This window comes from Nipponia nippon, unplaced genomic scaffold (assembly GCF_047370975.1).
Source record: "Nipponia nippon isolate SJK-2023a ecotype South Korea unplaced genomic scaffold, ASM4737097v1 scaffold_7, whole genome shotgun sequence".
In the NCBI taxonomy this organism is placed as follows: Eukaryota; Metazoa; Chordata; class Aves; order Pelecaniformes; family Threskiornithidae; genus Nipponia; species Nipponia nippon.
The window spans coordinates 19,715,913-19,743,195 of NW_028262391.1; the positions used below are offsets into that span (position 1 = coordinate 19,715,913).

The 27,283-nt window shown below is 37.9% G+C and overlaps 1 long non-coding RNA gene across 2 annotated transcripts in view; it reads left to right on the forward strand.

The window, feature by feature from the left end:
* LOC148050850 (uncharacterized) overlaps positions 1 to 27,283 on the forward strand; it is a 168,955-nt gene that overhangs the window by 38,241 nt on the left and 103,431 nt on the right. The window contains exons 2-3 of one of the 2 annotated variants that reach the window (XR_015700708.1): positions 14,818 to 14,981; positions 15,069 to 15,888. This is a non-coding gene — a long non-coding RNA (uncharacterized LOC148050850). Of the gene's footprint in view, positions 1 to 14,817; positions 14,982 to 15,068; positions 15,889 to 27,283 lie in introns of those variants that run through there. The other variant, XR_015700709.1, reaches the window with a different exon arrangement.

Sequence of the window (27,283 nt, forward strand, 5' to 3'; positions counted from 1 at the left end):
ACTGAAGTTAAGAAGGTAAGACAGAACTATATCCGTAATGTTTTCTGATTTAGGTAGAAGACGAAGAAGCTGAAAACTCTTCCTTCTACTGTTGCCCATGTAGGAAAGCAGTATTTCTTGGGGTACAAACTCAGTAAAGAAGTTTCCTTTTCCTTTGTCACAAATAGCAGAAAGAAAGGGCTAAATATCTTTCTAACCCCTGCATAGTTGGTGACCTCAAGATTTATTTTACCTGGTTGTCACAGATTCTTGGTGAATTCTGTTCTGCCCATGTCGGGTATCTTTCTAGAGCTGTCTTTGCAATATTAGGTGTTGTTTGGTTTAGAATCCTTGCTAACAAAGGAAGAATGGAATAAATACTTGAAATTTTTGTCTCTACTGTTTACTAGATTCACTTTTCCGTTGAGTCTCCAGACACATCTGTGTCTGGCTCTGCTAAAAATGCAGTGTTTATAGTATGGCTGCATTTGTTTCAGCTGCAATTCTCATATTTTTGTGGCTTCTGTTTCACAAATAAGGTGACGTTGGTAGATCATATGCAGTTTTCAAGTAATAAAGTTACTCTGTGTGCGTTCCAGCAAGTCTGGCCAAGTGTATTTCCTTTGTGAGATCGCAGACTACTTTATGCACAAGCCTTGCTTCCTCATTCGTATTGCTTTTATTCCCTTTTTTTCTCTCTCCTGTTTTTTTTTTTTAAACTACTTTATGTACTGTAACTAGTTTCTTAATTCCTGATAATCACTACTGCTACTTCATATATATACTGTCCATGGTTTCTGGTGCGGACAAAACTAAGTCTCAAATGCTTCATATATTGCTGTCTTCTGTAATGACTTTGAGGAGTAGCCATCTCTTTACTGCCCTAGATGCAAGGGCCAAAAGCTGCCAGTTATGAAAGAAAATGCTTTTATTTTGTGGGATCAAAGTATTCTATCATTATCAAATTGAGAAGCAAAAATGCTTGATCAACATCATATTTTGTTGTTCAACAAAATTTTCATAATGTTTTAGTTCTGATGGTGGTCTCTGACCAAAACGTGTGAGTTTTGTTTTTTCATAATCACAGACACATTTTTTGCTCTTGTTTATTTCACTTAAGTGGTGTGTTTTGGGAGAGGAACAACAGCATATTCTCGTTGTTTGGGAGAATTCCTAATAAGTCATACTTTCAGTTTTGAGAAAATACTTTGCACATTTTTCTCTGGAATCCTATTGTTTGCTCTACATATGAAAGTATTGTAATGTATTCTTGTTGCACATGAAGTTAACGAAATTATTTTCATCAATATTGAAAAATGTGAATCAAATACCATAGTTTACACAAGAGCTTAGGAGGTGTATAATCCAATGTTTAAGAACTAGCTGAAAATTTGAGATACCCTGGATCAATTTACTACTCCAGTGTGGATTTCCTGTTTGGATGAGGGCTTCTTGGGCTTCATTTCCTTAGTTGCAATGTGTTTACTGTTACACAGGGTGCTGTGATTAATCTCTGCCAGGTGCTATAATACTGCTGTGATGGGAGCCATCTAAATATTAACAATATCCAGCAGAGTGGCAGTGTGTTTCTAAGAAGTATAAAGGCTGAGTTCTAGAAATGTCTAATGAGTCTCAGTGAACATGTGTAGAACAAGGTGCCTGCAGAAGAAGCATCTTCATACCTGCTAAACTTGTACCCCTCAAAAATGAGATTTCACCATATTTAAAGGGATAATGACAACTGTGCTTATCTATGCAATAGCTGTTTTTTCATAATGCCTGATGATCTCCTGGTCTGAGTGTTCTGCAGGCTAATCTGCATATAGCATAAAATACATGTACATCAACCTAGGTAAACACTGGCCGTGAGAGTTGAGCAAAAGGAACCTATATCATTCACTCATATTTGTGCCCCTCTCGTATCTCCTGCCTGTTTGTGTAGTCTTAGATTAGATCAAGTCCCAAGCTGTATGTAGGGTCTGGTTGTCTTTGCTGCAGCAAAGTGCTGAAAGTCAAAGTCCTTCACATGTGCCTGGCTCAGAATTCTCCATCTACAGATACCAGTAGAGTATAGGAGACCCTTTTTTCAACCTAGAACATGACATTGCTCTAGAAGACAGGCTTGTTCAGCTTATTTTTTGTAGAAATTATGAAAGTGCATGCCTAAGTAGAAGAATGGGGCTTTTCTATGCAAAGACTACCTTCTGGATCAGAACATCATTAAAACTATTGGCCTCTGATGAGGGAGGAAAATGGACTCCTAGTGTGTGTGTGTTTTGTTTTTTTTGTTTTGTGTTTTTTTTTTTTTTTAAAAAAAAGATAGCTCTGGCAATACCTGGGCCTCAATAATTAGCTTAGAAAATATTCCTGGGAATATTAGCTGTACCAGATACTTGCTAGTTTAAGCTAGAATTGTTAAAATGTTCTTGGAAATTAGGGCAGGGGGAGGGGGAAGGAATCTGTTGTCTTAACACACCCTTGGATATATTTAACAGGTTCTACTGTTGTGAGTTGCTTCTAAAAGGCCAAATGACATGCCCAGGTATTTCCTTAACAGCCTTTTCAGTTTCCTGCGTCTGGCATTTCACAGTAGCATTAGTACAAGCATTTAATTGGTCTCTCTTGTATATCTGGCAGTTCTCTCCATCAGTTCAAACTTCCTGTTTGCATTACCTCCCACTCTCAGTAACAGGAGATGTATACCTGCATATACTTTTTTTTTTTTTAAACTCCATTCTTGCATGTTAAACTTCTTGTGAAACTATAGAGCCGGTCAGACCATTTTTACGTGCTGGTGCTAGCTAATCTTGCGCTCTTTGGCTGTGAAAATTTCATGTTTCAGCAAAATAACTTGGTAGAATTGTCAAGCATTTTGACAGTGCTTATGTTCAACTGTGGAGGTAATCTCACACTGGGAACATGCCTTCATGTCTGCACTGGGACCTGGACCCATCAGCACCTGTATATACCTATGGAAAAACTTGTTAATGTCATAGAATCATTCTTCATGTGCTCAGCATTAAATCCTGCAGGACCAATGCCTAAAGCTGCAAATTGGAATGTGACCTTCCCTGAAAATGCTTCTCAGATTCATTCTTAATTAATATATCTTCAAAGTTTGAGTTTGTCACTTTCTCAGTAAGCTACTTTTGCTTATGAATCTGCCACTTAGCTAAGAAACATTAAATGCCACTGTCAAAAGCTGATTGATTGCTGCTTTCAATGAACTTGGATGCAGGCCACCCAGTGGGTCACGGATTTGCATTTGGTGCAGTTTTCTATGCTGCTCTATTTCTGGCTCCTTGATGGTAACTTCTTGCTTTCTTGTCTACTTCTGTAGTTCTGTGCAGAGCTACTGGAGTTACATAGGTTAAATCATTATTAGCTTCTCCTCTCCTATATTCCTCACCTCTGGATCTTTCGAAACTTTTTCTTTGTACTCTGCATCCCTAGAGGTTTAACTTTTCTCCTTTTTACTTTAGCCACAGTATTTTGCAAAACTGTAGAACAGAAAAGAAATATGCTGCCAAGTGAAATGCAATCAGCTCCATGGATGGCCCAGAGAACATGGAGATTGGGATCCTCAGTATCTGCCTTCCTGCAAAACAGCAACAGTAGTAGTCATCAAGAATCCTGCAGCTTCAGGCTTCTTTGGGCGTGGTCTATGGAGTTTGCACCTGAAAGGCTTTTTCCAAAGTTTCTGCCTTTTTTTGTTACAGCTTTCTCTTAAGCAATAAATACCTGCATGGTAAAAAGGAGGATGAGTCCCCTTTACCTCTCATGGAGCTGTTTATAGAGGAGCAACTTTCTCTCCATTGGGGAAAAGCTCTATCAGGGTGGTGGGAGCAGTTAAGATTGTTCTTTCTTATCCTGGAAATAAATTTCACTGGCTACATTAGTGTCCAGCTCAATACTCTAGCAAGAGTAGGAGACTTCCAAAGGTCCTGTCTCACAGAGTAAGCCATGTGGGTGTTGCTTTAAAAATCTTCTGCAAAGACTTCAAATGAAAACTTAGATTCATCACGCTGATTTCCAAAGGCCGTGTCCTTTATCAGAAGACCCAAAGAGCTTTCTGTCACCAGAGGCAGTAAATTTACCAACTTTATTCAGACTTTTTCAGGAACAAAAAAGTGCCAGAAAGCTCTAAATTCATGAATTTAGAGGATTCACTGCACTGAGGGTGGAAGTGATCATAGCAAACTACATCTGAATGTAGTATTCAGTTTCTACTCCTTTAAATTAACTTGGCAAAGATACGCGATATTCACTAGTGGGGTAGAATTATGTGAAGCAGCTGCACTGACAGATAAGATTAATTATCCTTTACATTGCTGACATTAACCCTACTTGTCATCAGGGCTGTGGGAAGAGTTGCCCCTTCATCAGGTCATTTTGTGAACACATTTACTACCAATATGTTATTTTAAATTATCATAAAACATAATGAGTCAAAATGGAGGCTGTCACCTGTGGTTTTCTATCAACACTTTAGGATGATCATATCTCTCAGATTTTAAAATGCAGAGGGGAAAATGTTACTAGCCATCAGTTAGACTTCAGAGTTCCCACAGGGCATATATGCCTTAGATACACTTGTAAGCAACTTCGTACAGTGAACCTGAGATGGTGTCATTAAAAAGATCCCTGAGACCAGAAAGCTAGTCTTGCCTGTAACCACCAGTTCTGTGTTCTATAGAGATGTTGCTCAAATATGGGCAGGAAGAAATACTGGCATACCATAGGGAGTAGGATGTCTAGCTGGTGAGTGTCATGTGAAAAGGCTACTCTAGCTTCATTTTTGTCTTAATTTACCTGTTCCAATAATTAGGATGAGGTAAATACTTACCTAGCGTTGGACTGCACTAACAGAAACCAGGACCTGGGCATGCTGGCAAGCAGAGCTGGCCTGTGTGTCTGCTGTCTTGCACTCAGGTGAGATGAGTGTGTCTGTCACCTCTCTGGCTGTGATGGCTGGCTCTGGACCTCTAAGAAAGATGTGTGGGTTGGGGGAGCTCTTCTAGTGAAAAGTGTCATGCTGGCAGCCTGGGGGCGCAGAGGTCCTCGGCCTCTGCCAGCCTTGGTGGCATGATATGTTGAGGAATGCTGGTCTAATTCTTCCTGTGCTATGGAGAGAATCCCCAGGGCATATCTCCAGATACAGGGAGCTGGGAGGCCAAGGATGGCTCCCTAGCCTTTGTGGACATCTCTAATGGAGAGCATGGTGTCCTTAAATTTCTAGGGATTGAACCTGTTGTAATCACATTGACACCAAATCCCTTTTTGAATTCCCAGTAGGAAGTGGGAAACTGAGTGTTTGGTATGGGGTTAAGACATAGCTCTGCATGTAAAAATAATGCTAATCTCTTGTCTCCTCTGTCATACTAAGGTCAATTTTAACATGAGTTTGGGACATTCTTCACTGATAGAACTTCATGGCGAGCGTAAGAAAAGTCAAGTGCATTCAAATTTGTGCATTAAAAATTGTCTCTGGAAAGAGAAGAAAATGTTAATGTTTGCAGAGAAATAACATTTGTAACTTCTAGTAGGGTGGGGTAGCCCATCCCCTAGTTTGCAACAGTAAGCTGATTAGAATTACAAAAGAAACAAAGAAATACAAAGTGTTAACTTGATTAAATTTGCAATGGGGCTGCCCACCTGTTCTTCTAAATATAAGTGACTCTGCAACATGACCCGTTAGTCGTCAGAGGTGGGTGAGCCAGTGAAAGCTTGCACTGAGCCCTGGCTCAGGCTGGGCTCTGTCCGTGAATGAGGGCAAGCCAAGGAAGGGAGAAGCCTGCAAGAATGTCTTGGCACTATATCCTGGCTCCCATAGTGACCTTAGATACAGATCACTTTATGTAATACTTTTTTCAAATGTGTATAGTCAGCTCTAACGGCTCGTTGATCCCAGTTAAGCTCTTTGGCTTGGCTCTACTGTCAAGTGTTCTTGTTTGCCCGGGTCTAGTAAGTTATGTGGCTTGAAGCTACAGGCGTTTCCTTACTATATGGAAATAAATTCAAAAGCTCCATTGTGATCACTTGTTGAAACAGCTCTGACTTATTGCACTAAGGTTCCCCGATGCTGACAAGCTAAACAACTTTCATTTGGTGCAAAACCCTGCCAAGCAAACCTGCTTCCAGATCTTATCCAGAGTGTGAAGGTGTCTTACAGAAGCTCATTTAAACAACTTCACACCATCCTTCTCAATAGAATTGAGTCTGCATAATCCGCATGAATCTCTTGACTTAAACATTGAATCTCAATGCATCACTGCTTAGTGGGTGACAGTCACCATCCAAGTACTACTAATTAGCTTTTTATTCAAATGAGTCCAGACACTAAACTTTTGTGAGCATGGTGTTGCTTGCCAATTGCAACTCGGAGCAAAGCTCTGAAGTGCTCTTGTTAATTCCACATGTTCCTCTTAGGCACATTTTCTGTGTTGCTATCCTACAGATATCTTCCTTTGCTCTGCTGCTCGTATCCTAAAATACAGGCTTATCATTTATTCTGACTAACGTATCCATTTTCATAGGGGGCCCTGGCTATCAAGTATTAAATATCTGTTTTGGTGAAGTAATGTTATATTTCTACTAATGCTGTCACTCTGCCTCACTGCAGTGATCTTACATTGGTCGATCTTAGACCCTTCAGGATGCACTGGCTAGGAGCTTTCTTTTTGAATATGCATTATTTTCTTTCCCAGGGACACTAATTTGAAGAAGCAACCCACCTTCTGATGATAATATAGAGCGTGACTGTTACTTGTGATTTAATGGTGTGTTGACATTGAAATTCTGTCTTCACTCCAATTTTATACATTTTTTTGTATACATCGTATATTGCATTTGTTACTGGATTAAAAATTGTGTTCCTAATGACTTCCATGGCAATTCTGAAATAGCTGTACATATTGCATAAATAAGCTTTGCAGCTGAGTAGTGATTTACAGCTTCCCAAGTTGCATGATTTCTTTGTCAGGCTTATTAAAAACCCTCAAAAGGCACTTCATTTTTACCTCCCTTCCCTTTCCCTGTTGTTGTATCTGTAATTCAGTGCTGTCAGAAGCCACAGGGGAATGGCAACCCTCCACAAGCAGGCAGGCTGACAACAAGTAGCACTGGCTTAAAGTCCTACCCCAGTGCCTTTGCTACAATTACACTTCAGCTCTGCTCTGCAATATCCTGCTTGTTGGTTCCTGGACCTCTTCTAAGCAGAGGTTAAGGGCATAAAAATGAATTGTGCAAGACTTTTCTTTACAGTGATTTTATGCTGTGGGGAATTCCATTAGAGATTAGCTTTTTGGACCATAAAACTTCTTTCAAATCTCTTCTAAGCTGGATATGAATTCTAGTTTCCTGAAGTAAACAAACACAACTTTCCAATCCCGTTCCATCCACCTGCCAAAATTGGGTCCATAAGGGCAGCCAGAATCTATTATTGGTCTACACTGGTGCAAATCTTCTGACGTTAAAGGTTGAATCTGTGTAACTGAGAGTGGAATTTGGCTTGTGGCCTTTGTATTTTATATGGCATGGGTGAAAGCCTACAGTTCAGACTAAGCTCTTGTGACCAGACATAATAAGAGGCTGGTAGAGGAAAGTGATGAAGAAAAGATACTTTAAAAAAAAAAAATAATCTGTATACATGCATGTGAGCATATGTAAATGCTCTAACTGCTTATTTCTCTTTGTATATTAATAAACCTACATAAATATATTTATATTAAATAAAACCTGCAAATATAAATTTATTTTGAGTTATCACTTCCTTCCAGAAGAGTAGTAATTTTGGGAAGTCTTTAATACATGTGCATGAAAGCCAGTCTGTTATTTTTCTCTAATATGGAGAACGTTTGGGTGACAACTTTGCTAGTTTGTGCAGTGTGTAATACCCATCTGGTAGTGGTTAGAACTGAGGTCCCATTATAATAGTGACTTGTGAGAAATAACTGTTGCTTTTTTCTTTCTTGCTGGCTCTTGTTTCTATGTCTCCTTTTTTCCTTTTTACTGTGACATCTTTAGATGCTGTGATCATCATGTTTTCAACTGAATGCTTCTGTATTCCACCAAGAATATCCAGTAGGTTTTTTTTGTATGTTAGGTAACTTTAGGTAATGTAATGGTAATTAGAAGCCATGAATTTGAAAAATTCAATTAAGCAAAAATTATAATGATGGTTTCTTAGAAAAACAAATTATTTTGGCTACGGAAAGGACACTTGTGTATAGAAAAACTTTGAAATAATAATACTGCCTCATTCCAAAGAAAATGGAGAATAATAGGAATGGCCGCTTTAGCTTAATGATAATTCTAGAAAAACAAATTTGGTTTCCGCTTGCACTGTTTTAAGTCTGTAGCAACTCCATTGAAGCAAAAGGAATTACTCAAGACTTATGTGCTGACAATCTCTTTGCTATTGCCTTTCTTTACACACGTTTGGTGATTTCTTCACAAAGCTCAGTGACTTCCAGCAATGTCCATGGGAAGAGAGGGCTCTTCTAAACTTCGAGAATGTAAAAGAGGGCATCCAGAGCCAAACTGGTTATCTGTGGTTTTTAAGCACTGCTTGTTAGAGCACTGAAGTTTTATTATAGGCAAGGGAGCGATGCCTAATATATTACAGAAACTGGAGTAGGTTCTTGGCCCGCTGCAGAGTAAGTGCTGCATTGCGCATGTGTAAGTTGCTTGAAATCTATGGAGTCTTTCACGAGTGCAACTGAAAAGAATCTCTCACCCTCTCTGTCCAGCATGAAAGTTTAGAGTCTGAGTCTCAAGGTGTTAAAAATATGAATTGTGATTTCACATAATGTTTTGATGTGCATTAATCTTAATGGATCAACTCATAATAGTTTTGTTTTGGCCTTGAATTTTTGTTGTCTGGTATTTGCAAACAGTGATTGCTTGCATGAAGGTTTTTTCGAAACCTTTGCTAGTGCAAAATCAATCTTTATGTCAGAAATTTTTTTCCTCACAAATGTTTTTAGGGTGTTTATGGTTCTTTGGGTGTTTAACTCAGATTCTTAACAAATTTGCCTCAGAGGCTGTTTTACTGCCCTGTGGGAATTCAGAATTTGGGATGATTATTGAATCTTTCCTTCCTAACTCTGAAAGCAGGAAGGAAACTGAAAACAGAAGGGTACTTCTCGAGGGAACAACTGTACTGGTAGTCCCATGGGCTTTCCTCTGAAAACATGGCTGCACAGACTCAGATGGATGAACGTCTTCTGTCATCTGAGCCTGCCTAACAAATGCAGTGAATTTTGTTGGGAGAGGGCAAAAAGCTGGATAGTTCTGACAGAGATGGGGAGGGGGGGGAAGGCCAGGACAGAGCACCAAAGCTGGCTTCAGTTCTGCTTTCCAATGGCTACAGTAAGAAGACTTTTTTAAAAACTCTGTCTCTTGTCCTGGTGTGTTACAGGAGATGTGCAAGAATTGTGGCTTTTTCTGTTTGTTTTGGGTTTTAGGGTTGGGTTTTTTTGGGTGTGGTCGTCCCGTCCCCCCCCGAAGTTCTCTATAAATTGTATGCAATGCTGTAATCTTGTGCTTTGTGATGAGAAAGCTCACGTTTCAATGGAGACAAAGCAACTAGGTAGGGAAGGGCCTGACTGCTTTAAAAATTAAATGTGTTATCCCTCTTCTCATCTGTGAAGCTAATATCAGCACCTAAGCATTCAGTAATATTACATAGCATACTTGGACTTTTTTTTTCTCCTGCTTTTCATCAGCACTAGTTTTGGCTTAGATGAGTAATGAAAATATAAAATAAATAAGGACATACAAGGATAAGAGGAATGACATGCTTTTGAACAGTATGTGGCAAGTAACATGATTCTGGCTTATGCTATGGAGCAGGGTGACAAAATGGCCCTAGGTGGTCTGAGAAATCCTATTCTGGGGAAAACCAATGTCTCTGCAGCTCCCAGCTCTAGCCCAGGGAAGGTGAGGGGCGATAGCCTGCGAGTACAGGCAGGTGCCAGTCCCCAGGCTCTGCTGGGGCTGGTGACACAGCAGTAACTTGTATCTCTGTGGAGTGGGGCTGTTCCTTGTTTGAGAGCTGGCTCTATCAATAATACTCTTGTGCTTCTCTAGCTAGAAAAATAAAAGATACTTGTACAGCAATGATTACTAGAAAAACTTTACAATCGCCAATTTATGCACAAAATTTGGTCCTGTGGCAAATTTTTTTTTTTTTCTGGACAGGTGATCAGTGTGTAGATTTAAAAGGCAAATGTGGGCATATGGGAGATCCCTGTTTCAAAATCTACTGAATAATCACCACCAATAAGAAGCATGATGTATGCAAACAGATTGCACTTAGTAGATGCTACACTTCAGCAATAACTGTTTACAGGATCAGGCTCTCTGCTTTCATGTATATGTACAATTCCTATTCAGGTGTGAAATGCTAAATGACTTTGCCTAAGTATCCTACTATTGCCAAAACCAGGCAAAGTTTTGTGATCTCTTTTTCAGTTATAAAATTGTCTTGTCTTAAGCCTCTTTCTTTTCAACTTTCCAATAAGAAGTTCAGTAAAGTGTTCACCAGAGATTTCAACTGCAGAAACCCACTCTACTAAGCTTGTGGATTCAATCCTTTGCCTTTTAGGAAAGGATTATGACAAACAATAAGTTAAACACCATGTCACTACTTGCAAAATTTGAACTGCTATAAGCAAGGCATCCAGGATTGCTGCTGAATAGCATGGTGTAGGACTTGGCACTGTCACTTTCTGCAGGTTTTGCCAGGCTCTTTCATGGCTTTTCTTCATATCATATGAATTTTGTCTTCCACAGCTCTGTTAGAAACAATTAGAAAACTGAAAGAGTAGTGAGCAAAGTTGTTTTAGCTGCCTTTGGGTTACTGAACCTCTAAGCAACCAAAAGACCTTTTGCTGTAACCTCTTCTTTAAAATAATAATCAAAGATTAAAACCTAGTGTTTTGTCTTGTTTGTTTTAAATTTGGGGATGAGGGAAGGAGGGAGACAGACAGACAGACATCTAAGCCCTTCCTGACAACCATTTACTCTGCATTTATTAGTTACTTCCCTTTAAAATGAGGGTGTTATGACACTACCTTGGACAAAATGTCTAATACCTGGGTGGGTAAGGGTTTGGTGAGACTAGTATATAATTTAATTCATTATATTGAAGTACCCACCACATGTACAGAACCATAACCCATGAAGGTAGTTCTGGTGTTTTGTGTGAAGTAGGGTACACAGAGTCATAGGGTAATTTCACACAGGCTGGGAGTTGGAGGTTTTTGCAGTTGAGTAGAACAGGGACTCTTGCCTCTAGAAGTGACAAAGATCACCTGGTCTGGAGGAAAACTATCATAGAGAAGGGAAGAAAAAAAAAAATTCAGTGTGGCAGGCTGACTTGTGGTAACCTTTCCATATTGGAATGGCAGGCTATCGGAGAACAGAGAACACGCCTTACGGAGGCTCAGAGCAAATCATATCAAAAGACTGCTACTAGGTTGTCTGCATTTAAACTGTTTAGTTTTTGTAAATGCCTTTACTCATCAGATATGGTTATACTGAACCAGTGGCATTTCAAATTATGTTTTCAACAGTTCAGATATTCATGCTTATGTGTCTTGTGCCAAAATAGTGTTCTTTTAAACAGGTATTTTTCTGTATATTGGTATGACTCAATGAGCAATAAATCATGAATTTTTTTATCTAGTAATTTTCCTGTTGAAAAAGGGAATAAGAAATTTATTTTTTTAAGTGGGAAAAGTTTTTTGGATGTTTTTTCAGTTTTAATTGAGATTAAAAATTTTTAATGTTGAATTGAGATTTAAACAGCCAGAACTGAAAAGTTAAAAATGACTCAGTGTTAAACAGATATATTTTAATTTTTCATAAATTTTTCAACATGATTGTAGTTATGAAAAGATGAACTTGAACATGCCATTTGTTGTCAAAGATTATGCTGCTGGCAAGGTAACTTTTCCCTGCAGCTGCGATACAATAAGGGATTTTATTTGTTTGTCACAAGAATTTTGACTGATTTCAGGGACCCAGTTTTGTGGCTGCATTCTGAACATCTTGGTACTGTTAAGAGTTTAGAGTCTGTAACAGCCTCTATAAAGCAAAACCAAGGTTAATGGTAGGAGGCTTTGTAACTATCTGTTCTGTAGATTAAACAGGGCTGTCTTTTCTGTTTTAGGTCAGTATTCTAGATGTCCAGTTGGCTCAGGGAATTGTTAATAGCCTGCCTCCATCTGTAGGTGACCAGTGTGAATATTGCTGAACTTGACAGCATCTAAAAACTATTTGGTGGCATGTGTGAAATAAGTTTGGAAATCCCAGCTTTTAATGGACAGATATCTGTGGTACAGGAGCTGTATTCACAACTGGCAGTTCTGTTGGCACTTTTGATGCAGGCACAGGGTGAATGAAAATATGCATCCTGCTGACCTCTGGATGTAATGCTTTGAGTCAGGTCTTAGATGCCTCGGTGAGGGAGTAGCGTTGGTTCCCCCTGTTTTGTACCCATTTGGGAATCTCTATCTCTAAGGCTCCAGTTGGGAATATGACACGTGATACTTACCTCTGATAGGGATTCCCTTTCCCTGATGGAATATTCCAGCAAGGGATTTGTATGGATTCAGAAGGTTGAATATTTAAAGCAAATGCCAGAACTTTTGGCAGGTTTTTGTTTGGTGTTTTTTTTTTGTTTTTTTTTTTTTTTTTTTTTTAAGGCAGCTGATTCTGTTTCCTTCCTGGTAGGTTATGGTTGGCCAGCTCTCCTCTTCTCTGGGAACAACGGTATCATGAAGTAGACATTCCTGTGTAGTTAGATCCAGTGCCCACCAATAACAGAAAATCAAAGACAGTAGCACCAGCAATTAAAACACTTTCTCTTTGTTAGTCTGCTAGTATTTTTAGGAAGCTGATGGAATTTGGCTTGTCATCTAATGCGTTGATCCTTTGCCAAATGTCAGGTCGCCTGACCAGCCGCCCAAGTCACTCTACCAACTGTCATCCTCCCTTGCAGAAAGTGGAATGCACTGGAGTCGGCAACTTGATGAAGAATTAACACACTCTGCCAGCATGCTCTAATTAAACAGCTATATAGATAACAGCTGTGAAAAATTCATCAATCACGGAATGTTTATTATTGGAATTAAAACACCTCATAACTAATGCATAGATTTGCATTGATTACTATCTCCTAGAATGAACAAGTGATGCCAGCTTACTGTGCCTGGGCATTTTGAATGTTTCTATTGCTTGTGCTGTCACCCATCTGCCTCTCATTTGTTAACCATAGTTAAAGGGTCGATCAGCTTCTTTGCAACAAGTCAGGATCTACATCCATAGAGCTGTGATGCTGAACACTACAAGGAACTCTAAATTCACTTTGTTATGTGGTCTATGGGGTATTTCTGTATATCAGCCTTCTAGGCACATGGACAGGACTCTAGATTTATTCACACTTGAGTAAATCAGAAGTAATGCAGCAAATAGTAGTGTAGTTACATTGACTTATAACTGTGGTTAGCTCAGAAACAAAATAACAGTAAGTTGCCCAATTTCAGTTTCTCCTAGCATTCCACTGTCTAATCTAACAGTAGTGGCAATTGTGTGTATCCTTTTTCAATAGGAGGTGTCCTCCTCAGGCAGTATATGTTGCAGTCAAGCTACTAGAAAACTCAATATACAGAACATTTTCTAAGCTGTTTGAAGATGGTCATATAAAAATATGCTTGCATGCACTCACATTTGTATATATTCAGTGCAATGTATTTGTGTTGGTAATAGCAACATCTTTGCCATGTTTAGAAGCAAACTTGCTTATTTCTGTCAACATTTACAAGGACTTACGCAATATGAGTGCAGATACAGTTCTGAAGCATTTAATCCATGTGTTTAGGGCCAATACAATGCTTGAGGTTCCACTTAAGCCCTCAAAACTTGTGGTGCTTTGCCTAGAACCATTACATCCAAACTAAATGGAACAAACTTGAGTGTTAGAGCACTAATATGACATACTTCTCCAAGGCATGAAACTGAGTAGAAAAAAGCAAGCAAGAGGTTGACCCCAAGGTTCTGAACCTGTGATGAACAGGTTCATAATTCTGAACCTGTCTCTTGTGGTCTTCAGTGCTCATGAAATGGTACTTACAGAATTGCACACTCAGCAAGCTGAGAGTAAATGCTTTTCCTCAACTAGAAAAAAGAAATGCTTGAAAATATTCACTGACAGAGCTTGAAAAATGTATTGGTAGGCAGAAAAAAATTAGGAGACTTGTAAATGAGAGAAATTGTAGTGTTTTAATTGATTAAATAAAATGTCTGGAATCTGGTCCTGGAATTTGTGTTTGTCTGCTTTAGGATCTCATTCTACCTTGTAGCACAACAGAAATATGGTTATCTTGGAGGAGGTTGACTGGATGTCTTTAAATAATAAAATGAAAAACCAATATAAAATATGGTGCAGGGATCTAAACTTCGGATTTCTGCCAGATAAGGTTACCAGCCAATACTTCATGGCTGTAACAGAAACTGTTTTGTTTTGTATTTTAAATTAACTTTTAGGCCAAACTTGAGTATTACCCACAGTGTGCAGACATATTTGATGAGGTTGTATGATTAAGAGGTAAATAACAGGTTTTTAATGAATAACTAGGACCTCTCATGTCAAGAGATGAAGACTATAACTCTACCTAGAACAGGAAAGAATCTCATTGTGTATCTTAACTAATGACTTAAGTGGCATTCATGAGAGCTGAAGGAATTCAAGAAGTTGAGGAACCCTTTCTCTAATGGGCATGGTGAACAGAGTTCATTCAGTTAACTGTAACATGTTTTTCTCTTTGACAGGCACTTTCCTAGATGCTGAGCATAGCCCACACCTTTGTGAACAGTCTATTTGCAAAGATGAGGAAAAAGAACCTTTTTGATAGGTCTTTCAGAGATTCTGCTGCCAGATGCTTTTCTGCTTTTACACAGGCTTGATCCTGAAGTTACTGTTGACTTCAGTAGAGGTAAGACTTTAGATTTGTTGCTTTGTTGTTTGTTTGTTTGTTTTCCCTCATGAGAACAAATTGGGCATGTCCTTATGTTTGCTGCAGAGTACTACTGGGATTGGCAGCAACAAGACAAGGTAGAAAATCAACACAAACAGTGAAATGTTTATTGATACAAGATATAATTGCTTCATGTACTTTGTGACAACTCATGAAGATCGTAGTCATGGTCAAGCTGAATTTCCACTTATGTGGACAGATGAGCTGGCAGAATGTGCCCTGGTATTTAAGTATATTGACTTCCTAGCCTTGTACCATGAGAGAATTTGTTAACTCTAGAGAATACATACTGTATGTTGGTGAGGCAGGTCTACTAAGCTGCTGTACTTAGGTGCCGTGCTTAAGCTATGATAATTTATTTCTGACATAAGAACGTCCTTCTGAAAAACTGCTCTGTCACATATTCATGCATAGTGGAGGGTATCAGTACCGAAGCCAGTGCATGTAGGTCTCAAGATGTCCAAAAGCTCCATGTGTTTTGGAGGAGGAGAGGTTTTAAAATGTGTCAGCCTTTACTGTACTGAAGTGTTTGACTTTACTGCCATGCTTGCAATATTTCTTCTGTCTAAGAAGAGTAAGGAATACTACTAATTCAGCACTAAAGTTAATTAGCACAGACTGTAAATGTTTATTTGTTTTTTAATAGCAGTAAATGCATTATAAATGACTCCCATGTTCATCTATTGTAAAAGCCTGCTGTTAGAGTAATTTGTAATGTAGCTTTTTTTTATGATAGCTGTTGGCATTGCAAAAGCAAAAATAAGAATTTGGTATTAATTGTGGAATAACCAGACATGTAAAGTGTAATAAACCTGCTAAATTTTTAACTAGGACTTGCCACATGAAAAATATTAAAAATATTGCATGTATATTGATGGCTAGTTAAGGTACTCTTTATTTACTTTCAGAAACCTGCTTTTGTAGGCTTCTCCCATCTGAAATAATGTTTTTCATAAATACGGATTCACTACATCTAAGGTCTAAATACATTATGATAATTCTTGGCTTTTGAAATAAAAGTGTGGAAAATAGTATACTTTAAGTTTTATCTGTTAGATTGAATGCAACTTCACAGATGCTTATGAAAAATTGATAGCAAAATTTAATTACATATTGAGAAAGTTAGACTTTTTATAAAATTTCTGGTGGCGTATATGTTTTTTTTATAGCACTGTAAATGTACCTAATAGTGTTCCAAAGTGAGTATTTGTCAAGATTTGAACTAAAACAATGAAATCTGTTTTAGTTTACCCCTTCACTTTATGCAGCTCTGTGTGGCCATTCTTACTTCAGATTAAGTGTATCCTAATTAGCAAGTTCTTGTTAGTTAAATTATATTTTTAAATTATATTTTATATTTATATCTTTTAAATTATATTTTATAGAAATGAAACACAACATTGTACTGAAATAGTACAATGTGTGAATGAAGAGCTGCTTTATAGTCCTGTTTCATGCAGGACACACATTTTGTACTGAACTGATTCCCTTTTACCTAAATGAAGAAAGCTAAACAGATTCAGGATTAAGGCAGATATATAATAGAGAGGAATGAGGAAGGTGCAATTTCTGCTGTGATTTCCTTAGAGAAGTACATTTTAGAGAAAGATTAAGACAATTGAGAGCAAGTTTGGATTTCTAGAGTGGGAACCTTCAGCGGGTATGGAGGACAAAGTATTTTAGAAATGACAAAAAGAAAAACAGTATGCAGAGGGGATGGTAGGTGTTACGGGCAGAAAGAAAAGGTACACATACCTAATTCAGTTTACACTAGAAAACTGAGACATTTCCATCTCATACTGTCTTTTTGCCTTTAGTTTTAAATAAGTTTTGCCCTTGGGTATTATGAGAGTGAAATCTCCACTCTTAATACCTTAATCAATGCTTGTTTTCTGCAACTACGGTCTTTTTCATAGTCTTTTCAGTCTTGACTGCTGGTCAAACTTTATTGAGCCACTTAAATTGATTAAGGTTTTTCCAATTTTGCAACATCATCTCTAATGCAAGGAATCCAGTGACCTAACCATCTTTTCAGTGTTATTTCTGTCTCGAAGTTTTGAAGATTATCCAGCTGTTGATATGCTGGATTCTATCTCGGCAATATTTTCGAGAAGAAGCAAATATGATATGGAAAGCACTGAACTTTTTTTTGAGAACAAGAGGAACGCCTTATATACCCACTCAGATACACTGTTGAAGACACTGAAATGTCACCAATAAAGGCTGAATGATTTGCTTGCACAGCAAGAGCTCAGCTTCTGGAAAGATTTGACTTTGGTATGAAAATCAGAGCACCTACCACACATTTTTTGGTATATTCTCTGCATAAAGCATACATTTTCTGAGAGTTTTGGAGTAAATATGTTATTTTTTTAAAATAAGTGTGTTTCTATATAAACATGTGATTATTTTTGGACTTTAATCTTGACTTCCATATACAGTACTGATAACTTTGGCTTCTGAAAATGTTCCCATTCCAGAAGGCAATTACTTGCTTGTTGATGAAATAGTGTCTTAGTGAGAAAGATTCTCTTTTGTTTATTAGCTATTGCCTGCTTTCTGCTTTTCATGAAGATGTTTGCAAACGTCTCGTTAAGCAACAGATCCAAAAGAGTGGAAATGCATCATCTGATCTAACACTCAGTGAAGCCAACTGGATTCTTCACTGACTCACTAGGAGTTCATTCCAATTGGAGTAGAGTAACTTGTAAAGCTATGGGTTGTGTTTTCTTAGATTTAGAAGATTAGACATGAACCTACTGATACTGACACAAATGTTAGTATAGCAGGTATAGATGTACTTGCAGAACAGTGGACACTCATCTCCAGCATCCTCTTCTGTCCTATACTGAGGTACGCTCACATCAGATAGGTTTTATACTTCTATTAGAGAACATGTACTGCAGATAACTTGCAAGGAGAAGTAAACTGTATGTGAGTCTTTCACATCCCATAATGTAGTGCTCAAAGGGGTTCAGAGAAACTAGTTAAAGGGCTGGAGAATCTTCAAGAAATAGGAAAATACATCTAAGAGTGTTGAAAGCAAATACCTAAAATGAATTTTGTGATTTGAGATCTGCCCTTTTGCTTTAAAGTTGTGACCAGATGATCATGAAGATGTTATGCCTTCCAGCAAAGTGCTCTGAGAAATGATTACGCATGTTCAGTTAATACAGTGTCATTACTCCATTGTGCCTTTTCGATCATAAGTGGTGGGATGGGAACAGGTTAATACTGGAATCGTGTTTAATGACTTTCTGGGTTTGATTACAGCAGCATTGCTTGCTGTCCTCCCAAACAAGCTTTCATAGTATATGTGGATGATATAGCCTGTCAGGATGCTATTGCTCTTCATATTGTTATCTCTGCATTTAGGTCCTGTTTTCAGTCACTTAGAGTTCTTATTAATCAATGTATTGATGGCAAAGTCAGTCTTATTTCAATGTCCTAGACTGTTTATGGTGTTGCTTTCTCTGGGCCCTAAAACAACTCTTGCAGTAATGTTGATGCTGGTTTTTGCTCTTTCCCATTTTCCGTGGAGAATACTAGGCTCTCACCTCTGCTCACTATACATTGGAATTAGAATGGTGGATAATAATAAACATATGATACTTCAGGTATAAAATGTGTGCATCCAGATATTTCTGTCTTCCAGCTCTGTCAAGTTGTGTTGCCTTTAGCTGTGTTTCCCTTGAAACAAGTTTGTCATCAAAATGTATTCAATCTATCATGAATTTTCAAAAGTTTAATTCTAAAGTTTCAGTTTCATAGATTTAAAAGGTTGAATTATTTATGATACAAATTGGAAATACTCAGTTTTAAATAACAGCACAATGTCATTATACAGTGTGTTATTACCTGCATTTAAGCTTAGAAAAACAGATATTTGGCACAGATGGGAAGAATAATCATAAACTTATGGTTATTAAAATGCCTTAATATATTTTCAGAGGGGATTTCTCATTCATGTGTAGGTATGGTTGTACTTTTCCAAGTTTGATAAAGACAGCAATGAGAGCTGAAATATTTTTAGCATCCTTATAAAGGGGACTATATTAGGAAAACTTTGTGAGTGCATGTCTGTCTTTTCCAGGGTATCTTCTAGTACAAGTGTTCATTAATCCATGAAACCACTCACAGATTTACTTCCTTTGAAAAAAGGTGGTGCTACTTCTGGTCTTCCTGACTTTATATCCACTTCCGCAGGGTTTCTGATTTGTTTGTGAGTGAGGGCCATGAAATTTTCCCTTCCCCATGCAGATGGCACGTGTGTTTCTTCTCCAGCCCCTCTTGGCTCATACATGACACTCAGAGCCTCAGTGCAGCCTGGCTAAATAATCATTCTTTGGCTAATATTTAAGGTCAGTTTTGCTGTGAGTTAAAATGAAGGAATAACATACTGAACAGTACAGCCTGCAATTTCCAGAGCGCCTGTGAATTGGAGACTTTCACCCATGCAAGGTTTTAATTTCCATGTTTTATATCTATGTTTTCATTTTAAATGAGTAAAGCTTAAATATATTGTTCAAGAAATAGAGAGCTGAATTAGCAAAGCCCTGCTGAGCAGGTGATGGTTGAATCCCTGGATAGCAAATGAAAGGGAAAGTACTTCCTGCCTTCAGTAGTAAAAAGTTTTATCTTCCATTTGAAAACTCTACTGACACATCCGTCAAGCAGTCTGACAGGGAAATTAAATTGGGTTACAGCACTGCAAGAAGTCCAGATTATGTTCCTGCTGAGCAGTAACAAATTGTGGTGAACTTTATAAAAAGTTTCTTTCTGTTTTTCACAAAATAATGCAGTATAGAGCTAGTCAGTGGTCACAAGAGACACTTGGGAAACTTCTGGAAAAGCTTGGTAGTCCTTAATAAGGAAATAAAATGAAATTATAGATGTGGCTTTCCCTTCTTGCAGAACCATTTGTTTTCTCTGCTCCTTTACAAGCACACCAAACCTGCACAAGGTTCAATTTGCGTTATTTACTGCAAAATGAAAAAAATTAAATTACTTTCCTGACCACGAGCTAACATACTTGTGTCCCAGTTGTGGTGGGTCACCATTAACTTCCACTGAACACAGTAAGAGATGCAGCTATTCTGCTGGAGGTCACAATGGAATCCTAATTTCCCCCCTGTGAATTTTACCCCAATAATCAAATTAAGAATATTTTAATTCAATTCACCTCATGTATGCATTTCAGTAACCTTTCTTATCATTCATTTGTTTAGAGAGGAAGTCTCATGCACAGCTGGAATCCAAGTGCTTTTGAACTCAGGGATGTTCAGATCTAGAACCATAGCCTATCTTTGCTTTTCTCTTATTGCATCCTGGCTCTGAATACCCTCCAACTTGAAGCAACTTCAGACCCATCTCTAATGGCACTGAGAAGCTATGAATGCTTGAAAAACAGGTCCAGAGTTGTTTTCAAGCTTTGTGAACTTCAGCCAGCCATTCCACTAATGTAAGCGTCAGGTTTTTAACAAAATCCAAAACAGGGAAAGGTTTCTAGTGTTAGGTTTCTTTGCATCCTTCTGAAAAACCTTTGCATTCATATGAAAAATTAACATTGTTTATATATTTGTGTGTATCTAGGTATGGATGATTAAGTATAACCTTTAGTATGTGAGATCCTAAGTGTTTTAACAAAAGAGAATTAACTCCTTTCTGTTAATTCTTCATTGTGTCTTCCAGAACAGTTGGATTTAACCATACAGTCTAGACTATTTTTGAATAATACCCATGCATTCTTAGATTCAAAAGAAAAATAAAAAAGGGGGAGAAATTCCCTTCCATTTAGATGTTCCTCTTACAGCGTGAGTATTAAAAGCCATTGGTCTCCAAATATATTGTTTATATGGAAGTTAAACTACCTTTAAAAATAGATACAAATGAATGCAACTGAAAAATAAAGGAGAAAGTTTATGAGACAAGGAAGGCTAATGTTGTTTAATGAAGTGTGGCATTCTGATCTGTTTTAAAAGCCTTTTTCTTTCTTAGTAAGCAATAGGAGTAAAATGTTTCTCTTATGGGCTTCTGCTTTACACATTGCATGCTTGCCTTGAGGGATTCAAAACCTAAATAAACCTTAACTCAGAAAAGATGCAAGTATGAGAAATCTCATCCTTTTTTTGGAACAGCTTAGGGGCTGATTGTTTATTTAACAAGCTGGTGCCCTGATTTTACCACTGACACACTTTGACAAAAATCCCCTCACAGGCATTTAAAGTTGCAAAAATGAAGAAAATTGGAAAGAAAGATGTGAGTCAATGTGCAAAGCCACAAAGGTCTGCTGACCTAGGTGTGTTCAATATTTAGTAACTCTATTTAAAGTTGCAGAGCTAGAATGATCTCGGAGAGCAGTTAGCAATGCTCTGATGTAATCAAACCAAATGAGATCTTCCTATGAGTTGTTGGTTGCTTGAGTTATTTTGTACAGGAACTTATTCTGGGGAAGAGGGAAATCACATCTATAGAAAGACCCAGAAGAGTACTTACAAAAATCCTAACAGACTAAAGTGAAATTTCAATAGTGCATAGGCTTTGTGCCAGCTCATAAAAGGTGAATGTGTTTTATCCTTAGATGTCAAGATTGTTGAGTGGCTGAATTTGGGAATTGCCTTTTGTTCTCTTCACTGAAGCAGCTGGGAGTTGTGGTTAGAAGGCAGGTGCAGGTGCTGACATAGCGTCCCTAAAATTAGCACTTCCCAGTGGAGTGTTAAGTGCCAAACCCAACTACAAGAGCCAGTACAAAAGTTGATGTTTTGCCTATGGATATTTTTTTTTGTAGGAAAAATGCTATTTTGAAACACTGATGCAAAACACTTTTTATTGCTGCAAGATTCCCTTCCCACTAACTAGAGTTTTCTCGATACAAAATTATTCCTTTTAAACAACTTTTTTTAACGAAAAACCATTGGCTATCCATCAGGGAAGGAAGTTTTTTTTTTTTTTTTCCTCTGTCCAGTCCTTTTCCCTTTTCTTATTTCCACTTTTTTTATACTGAGATGCAAGAAGAGGGTGTATGGAACAAACTGAGGAATGGGGAAACAGTTGGGAAAAAAGCCCTTTTTATATTTTTTGGAACCAAATAGGGAAGAATGAAAATAGTGTTTTCCCGTTAATTTACATTATCTTTAATTTGTACAGTTGGAAGGGAAGGGCAAAAAGGAAGGTAAAGAGATTTCCTTTCATGTCATGGATGCTCTCACCTCTGTCATCTGGGTTTCTCCAACTGTTTTCTACAAGACTAAACTATCACATTTCCCCAAATGAGATTTCCTATGCTTGTCTCATTCCAAGTCACAGCAGGCTTGTCAATGATCACTTTTTGAGTTCCTGTTTCTGACATTGTGAAACCTGAATTCTACTGTAACTATTATATTGATTCAACCCAAAATCTTCAAATAAGCAAAACTTCAGGTTTTTTTTTATGTACATAGGATGTTTGTTATTTAGAAAGCACTGTTTCAATATGACTTCACTTTGTGACCAGACAAATTTATTGAAGTTTGTCAATGACAGCATTAGTAAACCTCCTGATCAACAGGGATTTTGAGCACATGATTCTGAAGTGTGCAAACAGATTATATTACTAAGTGGTATCCATTTAAGTGGATAGACATTGTAATTAAATTCTACTTCATGGTGTCCTGATGTTTGTTTAGATTTAAGTAATGGTCTGAAATTGACCCAGACGTGCCTAAAACTCTCAGTTGGATGATGGGAATCTGGAAGGAGTAGGCACATATGATTTCTCATATCATTTAGAGTGGGTGAATTCAAATCCCCTGAATATTTTTTTTTTGCTTATTTTGTTGTTTTCAGCCCTGTGAAAACTTGGCAGTAAGTACAAGTGGAAAAGAATTAAAGAAAAATGAACCAAAGTTTGATTTGACTTCAGTTTAAATTTAATCTGAAATAATTCACTCAATCCCTTTTACATTTTTTAAAAATTATTTATTCATGGAAAAATGCATTTAAAACATAGTTTAAAAGTTAAGATTCATTAAAAAAATTACATACAGGTATATCCTAAATTGGATATACCCAGCATCTCAAACTCTCCTCAACCAAAAATCTTAGTCCTCCTTACTTTACCTGTAGAGAAGAATAGACCTGGAGCGGTTCAAGAAACTTGGTAAAAAACATTTTATTTTGGCTTCCATTTTTTAGAACAAATAGTAGTATCTCCTATTTCCATTGAAGTAGTTTTGACTGGAAAATCAAATAATTTATATTTCATTTCCAATAGTATAATTTTTTCCAGATAATCTTTTCCTCGGAAAAGTTTTGCCTTCAGTGTCTTTCTAATTTATTGGTGGTGGTGGGGGGGGGGGAGCGCTGGGAGGGAGTCAAGCAGGAGAATAGGGCAGACACACCTGTTTTAATGAACACTTTCCAACCAGTTCTGCTCTGTGTGTTGTTTTTTCTAGATTTTATTTTTTTTCACTGAGTAAGGGATTCTCCCTCATATCTACATTTGTAATTTCATTGTGTTTGACCTATTAACTAATGCATACAGCAAATCTTTAATTTTCAGTACTTGGTGGCTAAAGATGAAAATGGGTCTCATAGAGTAACTGCAAAATGAGCTTTAAATTCTGATTAAAAATCATCTTATCAACACTACATTTCACATTGTATAGTTATGGGTCTGATATTTGCTGAATTGGTTACGCTAGATTACTTTATAGTACTTTGTGACTGAGAGGGAGCATGACTCTTTTTTGAACAATTTCTTTTGCACAGTGGGGTGACTTAAATTAGTGTGACTGACATCCTCCTAATACGCTTAATCTTTGGAACAATTGATCTGAAACTTGAGCGTTTTCATTCTGATTGGATCAGAGCACAGGGAAGAAGTTGGATGTGCTTGGATATGCAGGCATATTCATATAGCTGCTTCTCTTTAAATCCTGATCCAAGGTATATCTAAGCATGTGTGTAAACTTAGCATATGAACATTGGTGAATGAAATGGAAAAATTCTGGCCCAGAAGAAACTGTCACACCTCACCGGAACAAAAATGAATCCAGGACTTTACCCAATGAGTAAATTTACAAAATGCAGGTGCTTAAATGTTTGAGAGAAATATATGTAAAAGGACGAGGAGAAAAATATTGCCATGGCTGATGTTCTCCCAGATGAAGGATCATGCATATATAAAAACCCAATTAATATTAAAGATGCTTTCCCTGGGCTAAAACCTAAAACTAAAACCTAAAATTTTCCCTGGACTAAACCCTAAAAAAGGATTTTCCTTGGTAATGTTGCTGTTAATCTGCAGCATGTAATATGCTGTTTACTTGAGCAGGGAGTCTCTTGTATGAAATGCCATTCCCATCCCCAATCCCAGTCACTGATTTGACTTCCTTAATACATTTTGTATAAAAATTGTGCTTAGATCTCTAAGCACCTGTCTGGTGTATCTGGCCAGTAGAGTAGCACTAGCATTATAAAAGAAAAATTGGAAAACAGTAGCCAGTGATTAAAGCATCAATCCCACAAATAAGATAATAATCTTTTTAAATAGTTGTGTCCTTTCTGCTGGTGAGTATGCGCCTATGCTGAGTCAGTGCATCCCCAGGGTGGCAAATGATGTACATATGATTAAGAGCTGCAGAACAAACTGCCCAGAAGAATTCAACACTTGTGTAAATGAACGTGTCTGAACTCCAAAAATCTGAACTATCCCCTAGCTGTACAACAGTATTTACAGTATATTGCTTTTTAAAGATATTGTCACAAGGTAATAAAAACAAATTTTGAGTGGAAATGCACATGTGCATCCTATTAAAATACCTGTGTGAACACCGGCATGGTCAGATGCAAATGAAGTCACTAGGCCTTGTATTTATCTGGCTGAGAGGTGAAAGGGTCAAACTTCTGGCCTAATGGTTAGTTGTTGAAGCTGTGAAATTTGTTTTAGACAGTTATTAGACTTGTTCAACAGCATTCCTTTAAGAGCTTGCATCCTAATGCTTCAAGATGCAGAATTTCAGAACTTCACAAGAATATGCAAGAACTACTACATTACTCTCTGAGTATACTTGTTTTGCCTTAGAGATGTCATTAGAGCTTTTTAATTTAGGAATATATCATCACCATGAAGAAACGATTTGTTTCCTAGACACTCAGAAAATACAATTGTGCGTGGAATGCTTAAAGTAAGATACACTATCCATAGCTGAAACATTTTCTAGTGACAATGGGCATTCCTTTGCAGAAGTAATACTTCAGTCTTGCACCGGACTTATCAGGTTAAAAACGCTTTTGCATTGACCCTAGTGATATCAATATGATAGCACTAAAGAAGGTATAGTCTTTTCCCCTCAATCCACCTGCCTTGTCCATTTCTCCCATATGACAAATGCTATCTAGCTGAAACTAATGTGGATTGAAGGGGAAGTCATGTTAGCAGAGGTTTGTGAGTTCACTGAGCATGTGCACATCCTTTGGTACCCCCACAATATGTTGTCGGGTTGTTCAGTCAGCTGAGTACTGAGGTCTGGAGTTCAGTTGATATTTAGCACAAATGATGTCATTATACCTACAGGGTACACTTACATGGCCAGGCTCAAAAGCTGATGCTAACCATGTATTGACATGTAGTTTGTTGTGCTATGCATTAAGCTGATACACTGTTACTAGTAGCGTCACTAATGATGTATTTTGCATCACTAACTATACTGCATTTTGGTTTAAAATATTTAGCAAATATGTAAGGTGATGAGTTTCCTAAAGATCTGGAAGTAGGTATATGAATGCAGTTTTTTGTGACATTCTCCACTCAGATTCTCACCTGGTAATTCTCCATTTGTTCCAAAAACTAGAGAATAACTCTTCTTCATGTGTCTGCATTGGGTGTTGGGGGGCACAGGGCATGGGATAAGAGGGAGACAAATAGTAAAGAGAGGCAGAAAAAAAGTGTGACGAAGGATTGTGTGGTGAAGCACTATGGCTAATCTGAAAGTTCTGTTAAACTTTGTTTAAAGGATAAAAATCAAGCCAAAGCTGGAAAAACTTGCCTGAAGGAAAGTGCCGCCTGTATGCAACTTTAAGTGCTGACAAGTTAGGTAGGAGTGTGCAATAACTGCTATTTCCCAATAACAAGAAGTACTAATAACAACCTCACCATCGTGTGGCACCCACACACCTTGAGCCATTAAACTAGAGCATCCAAAGACCATCTCTCACAGCAAGCATTTTCACATCCCTCCAAGCACTAGCTCAGTCCCTCTGCTTTTTCCTTCAGATGCTATGTTTATGGCCTTTTTTATTTTTCATATGCTCACAAAGCAACAATAACCAGAGGATAAGGTAGAGCTGCCCAAACCTGGTTTCTAGAAAGGATGGCACACAGTGGTCTGATCCAGCCCTGGAATCCAAGGAATGGAGAAACTGCAGTGAATGTGTTTTATACTGGAATTATTTTAAAAGAGTATCCAAACGCTACCTTGAAGCTAAATGCCACTTTAAAGGCCACAAATGGGCCATCTTAAAACTGCATCCCAGCAACAGCTACAAACCTGCAGTTTGCCTGAACTTGAGCCTGTGGGACCGTGGTGTGTTTGTAGTATCTGAGTATCCCTGGCAATGGCTAGAGAGCACGTGTGCACCTGTTTTCTAGGTATTGGGTGTTTCTTTTTGGTCTGCATATAATTGGTGGTTGTCTTCCCCTCGCTACTTCTTAGCTTATTGGAGATAATTTTTTTTCTTTTGAGCTTTATGTGGTAAAAATTCCTGTTCTGTTACATCTATGGTTTTTGCAGAGAGTGAGGTCTTTTGGGCTAGTTCCTATAAAGAACATAGACGCTGTACAGCCAGGTTAGGCATGTAAATCCACCGTACTGACCCTTAAAATCCTGCTCAGTTTTCATCTAGTCTTAGAGCCACTGCTTTTCATAGCACCTGGATTTTCACAAGCAAAGTCACATTATGTGCTGTGGGGTTTGAGAGGTGGGTTTTGCCTCTTTCAATGCCAGAGCCTGACCAGCAGGTGTATCTGCAGCATACCTTGTGGATACCACGTAGGTAATAGCTACCTCTTTATCAGGCAGCCTGGTGTTTAGTGCACATCCATACTATGTTGGATGTCTTATTTCACAACAGATAGAGCAGTCTAGCTGGCCAATAAAGAAAAAACAATCCAACCTTTCCATAGTTTTACAAAAAAAATCTTTTGATGTGTATAAAATTTGACATTTAATGAAACAATGCTGAATCATGTGAATATGTTGCAGTCTGTGATGGATCGGAAC